Here is a 4,974-nt window from a genome sequence, read left to right as displayed (position 1 = left end):
GAGACCAGAAATATATGACGAGCTCGTCATAGGCATTGACTTTGGAGTTGAGACTGATCATTGTCCTCTAGCCGTCTTGCTGGGGTCTACGGAGCTTGACAGAATCCCACCCTGTATTCAACGTTTCAGGGTTTGTTTGATGCGCTACCAGTTCAAGGTCCTCTACGTCCCTGGTAAATTGTTGGCAACCGCCGACGCCTTTTCGAGGGCACCACTCTAGAGTCGCGACCAAGACTTTCACAACCGACGTGCACATTCCGTTGAGCTGTTTGTGGGCCAAGTAGTGTTACCAACCAGGGAAATGACCTTGACCACACTAGAGAACCTTTGGACACACCAAGTTGAAGACGGAATATGTTCCAGTCTGTTTCGCTCCTGCCAGACATGATGGCCCGAGAAAGACACAAAGCTATCTCTCCATCTGAAAGAATTCTGGAAGGAACGGGGCAACATTACTGTGTGCGATGGTAATCCCGCTTAACGGCCGAAGAATAATAGTTCTGAACATCATGCGACAGTAAATGCTCAAGAGCTCATTCATGAGGGCCATCAAGGAATCGGTAGATGTAGATCGAGCAACTCGCTACTAGCTGTGAGAGAGATGTGCACAGAGTCCAGGGTCACGAGCCCCTCTTCAGTACTTAGAGCCTTATGTTTTAGGGTTGAACGAGATTCTTCGCCAAATTTGCACCCCATGGACTCGTTAGAGTAAAGAACGATTTTTACCTTGCAAATTACCCTCACTGAAACATCTGCATGAACGCACCCCAACTTGTTTTACAGCAAATGTAGTCACATCATCGTTGGTGTACCTAACCAGTACAGTTAGTTTGAGTAACGGAGCCTGATTTCTCTTCGAATTTAGCATACTGGAAGTTTTTCCACCCACATTCACTTGTATTTAGATGCACAGAACATTAGAACATTACGTCCAGATAGTAGACTACTACAGTCAAACTCCTTTACAACGAAACCAGGGGACAGCAAAAAAGATTTGCAATAAAGGTATTTTCGTTAAACAGGATGTCCATTATTGGACCTATAGGGCTCCAGCGGAGCGCAAAAAAATTTGCTGTAATGGTATTTTCGTTAAAAAAGTGTTATTAAAAAAGTGTGTTCGTTAGTGTGCTATAAAGGAGTTTGACTGTGCTCTCGTTTCCCGGAAGTTCTCAGGATTAACGACGACGATGGCACCGACTGTTGTAGAAGCCATCAAGAGCACATTCGCTAGGTTTGGGACTCCTGATGTGCTCGTTTGTGACAACGGTATGCGATTCTCGTCCTGGTTGTTCGCAGAGTTTGCTCAGTAACATGGCTTCCCCACATCACGAGCAGTCCCAGCATACCCTCAACCAAACGGCGACGCCGAACGTATGGTGCGGACGATCAACGAATCTTCTACAAGTCAAGGGGCCCGCACTTAGTACTTCTCGCTTAACGAGACACTCCTGACGTAAGCAGATTCAGTCCATCACAACCGCCCATGGGTTGTCGCCTTAAATGAAGTTGCCAAAATGGCCATCGACACACGATTGCCGGAAAAGAGGACACTGCTGCTCGCGCCCAACAGCGTAAAGACTACAACATTAGACACGCGACACTGTACCTTGCCGCAACTTCAGGGGGGAAGGTGTGAGGGTGCAGGACATCCCCTGCAAAAGAAAAAGTATTGAGTCCGGCAAAAACACAGTACACATACGTCACCGAGACTCAGACAGGCATCATCCAGTGAAATTGTATACACCTGGTACCATTTGATGCCCTTCCAGACTGAAACTTCTAGGAGTCTAATGGTGATGTCCAATGGGCAGTATACAACATTGTCGACTCCCAGATCATCACAATGACAAGGAGAATCTGCCTGAACTACCTCAACACTCTTAAGGCCGGGTCATCACATGGCCTACTCAGAAGATTCAGCAGTGTCGGAGGTAGACTTCCACGGCAGAGTCAGCACCCTCAACAGTGAGTGAGACACACGATCCACCAATAACAGACTCGAGTTGGCCGACATGTGAAGCCAGACTAGTTTTGCAAACTCCAATCCCGTTTGAAGAGAGATGTAGTGATTGGTTAAGCACCATCTGCATGACAGGGTGTGTCTTGTGTAATTATTAGGCATGCCATCGATATGCGGGGCTTTTTGGCTGTGTGGTTTGGCATGAGAATAAAGGTCACTTGGTGTTCTGGTTATTCAGACGAGCTAGATGGTTCTTTCGAGCGCCCAGCACGACAACGTGTACAGCTCTCCAAGATGAAAGTTGCAAGACAATAAAGAGGACATGGCAGATATCATTCTAACTAGCTGTGAGGAGGAGGTGCGACCAAGGAGGCCTTAGAGGCTTACCTTTAGAGGGGCCAGCAATGGGAAACAGGAGCCTGAGGCCTGAACACAAGGAGCCTAAAGGCTCTGTATTCCCTAAAGCTAGGACCCAGGAGATATCATGGAGGCTCGGAGGCTGCAAGATTAAAATTAGGATGACAATACAGCTCTCCAAGAAAGAGGCTGTGGGAGATAAGATCTGAACGCAACTGCAAGGAAGAGGTGCAATGCAGGTGGCCCTAGAGGCTCACCTGTGGAAGGGCCACCCACAGGAAACAGGGCCAGGGAGAAGTCTGAGGCCACCCAACTCCCTGGAGCCAGGACTGAGGGGCTCCCATGAAAGAGCTGGAGCTCGAGGTCTGCAACATTAGAATTATGATACAAAATACAGCTGAAATATAGTGAAAGTTACATGACAAAAAGAGGCTATGGCATGTCGCAACTGAACGCTGCCGTGAGAAGAGGTGTGACACAGGAAGCCTTAGAAGTTCACATGTGAGGGGCTGGCCACAGGAAACAGACCAATGTAAGAGCATGAGAGCTTCGCAGTCCCTGGACGCAGGGCTGAGGGGGTATCATGGAACAGCTGCAGCTCGGAGGCTGGAAATCAAAATTAGGATGAGACATACAGCTCGCCAATGTCAAAGTTTTCATAACCAGAAGGAGGCTAGGGAGGCAGAATGCGAAGGCTGCCACAAGGAAGAGGTACACCATGGCGGACCTAACAAGCTAATCTGTGGAGAGGCCAACCACGGGATACACACCAAGGGAGGAGCCTCAGGTTGTCGGACTCCCTGGAGTCAGAACAGAGGCATGGAGCAGCTGGAGCTCGGAGTCTGCAAGATTAAAATTAGGATCACACACACCTCTCCAAAGTGAAAGTTGCATGACGAGAAAGAGGCTAGGGGATATGACATTTGAACGCAGCTGATAGGAAGAGTTGCGATGCAGGAGGCTTTAGAACCAGAGAGAAGCAGAGAAGCTAACCTGCAGAGTAGCCAGGCTCGGGAACAGACCCAGGGAGTAGCCTGAGGACGGCGGACTCCCTGGACCCTGGACTGAGGGGCTCTCACGAAGACGCTGGACCTTGGAGGCTGCAAGATTAAAATTAGGATGACATATACAGATTGCCAAGGTGAGGTTTGCATGACAATATGTAGGGCATGGGAGAATAGCATTCGAAGATAGCCGTTAGAAAGAGGTACGACGCAAGAGGCCTTAGAGGCTCACCTCATGAAAGGACGGCCCAAGGACACTCCCACCAAGGAGCCTGAAGGCTTCGTACTCCCTCGAGGCTGAACTGAGGGGATATCATGAAGCAGGTGGAGCTCAGAGGCTGCAAGATTAAAATTGGACTTACACATACAGCTCACCAAGGTGAAAGCTTATGAGAAGAAAGAAGCTAGGGGAGATAGCATTTGAACACTGCCGTGAGGAAGAGGTGAAACCTTAGAAGCTGTCCTGTGGAGGAACCAACCACGAGTAAGGAACTCGGGAGGAGCCTGAGGGCACCGGACTCCCTGTCGGAGACAGAACCCAGGGGATGTCACGGAGGAGCTAGAGCTCGGAGTCTGCAAGATTAAAATTAGGATCACATGTACAGCTATCCAAGGTTAAGGTTGCATGACATGAGGTTTGGGGAGATATCATTCGAATACAGCCGTGAGTAAGAGATGTGACTCGGGAGGCCCTAGAGGCTCACCTGTGCAGGGGCCAGCCACAGGAAACAAACCTACAGAGGAACCTGATGCCTCGTACTCCTTGGAGGCAAGACCCAGGGGATATCATGGAACAGCTGTAGCTCAGAGGCTGCAAGATTAAAACTAGAATTGCACATACGGCTCTCCAAAGTGAAAGTTGGATGAGAAGAAAGAGACCACGGGAGATAACATCTCAACGTAGCTGCTAGGAACAGATGCGATGCTGGAGGCCTTGGAAGCTGTTGAATGGCAAGCCTCAGGAAACCGACCCACGGAGAAGCCTGATAGCATCGGACTCCCTGGGCCCAGGACAGAGGGACTGTCACGAAGGAGCTAGAGCTTCGAGGCTGCAACCTTAAAATTAGGATGACATATGCAGCTCTCCAAGGTGAAGGTTTCATGAAAATAAAGAGGGCATGGGAGATAGCATTCAACCATTAGCTGTGAGTAAGAGGTGCGACCAAGTAGGTCTTAGAGGGCTCACCTCTGGAATGGTAAGCCACAGGAAACTGTCCCCCAGAGGGCCTGAAGGCTTCGTACTCCTTGGAAGCAGCACCCAGGGGTATCATGTAGCAGCTTTAGCTCGGAGGCTGCAAGATTAAAACTAGGATTACACATACAGCTCACCAAGGTGAAAGTTGCATGAGAAAAAAGTTACTAGTGGAAACAGCATTCCAACGCAGCCGCGAGAAGGTGTATCCGAAGAGCTGTATCCCAAGGTACATCCCAATTACGAGGAAGAGGTGCAATGCAGGAGGCCTTATAAGCTGACCCATGGAGGGGCTACCCACGGGCATCAGAGCCAGGGAGAAGCATGGGGTGTGGGACTACCTGGAATCTGGAATGAGGTGATATCACGAAGCAGCTGGAGCTCGAAGCCTGCAAGGTTAAAATTAGAATGACACATACGGTTCACCAATGCCAAAATTGCATAACAAGAAAGAGACTAGG

At 49.4% G+C, this 4,974-nt stretch overlaps 1 long non-coding RNA gene across 1 annotated transcript; it reads right to left on the bottom strand.

Annotated features, from left to right (window-relative positions):
- Positions 1–3,140: 3,140 nt before the first annotated feature.
- On the bottom strand, positions 3,141–3,644 carry LOC135370227 (uncharacterized). Its single transcript, XR_010415263.1, has 3 exons — positions 3,554–3,644; positions 3,311–3,417; positions 3,141–3,159 (listed from the first exon to the last, which is right to left on the bottom strand). It is a non-coding gene; the product is annotated as an uncharacterized LOC135370227 (long non-coding RNA).
- Between the last annotated feature and the right edge of the window lie 1,330 nt (positions 3,645–4,974).

This window comes from Ornithodoros turicata, chromosome 1, assembly GCF_037126465.1.
Source record: "Ornithodoros turicata isolate Travis chromosome 1, ASM3712646v1, whole genome shotgun sequence".
Classification (NCBI taxonomy): domain Eukaryota; kingdom Metazoa; phylum Arthropoda; class Arachnida; order Ixodida; family Argasidae; genus Ornithodoros; species Ornithodoros turicata.
The sequence above is the reverse complement of the archived record's forward strand: the minus strand, read 5'-3'. Positions and strand labels throughout refer to the sequence as shown.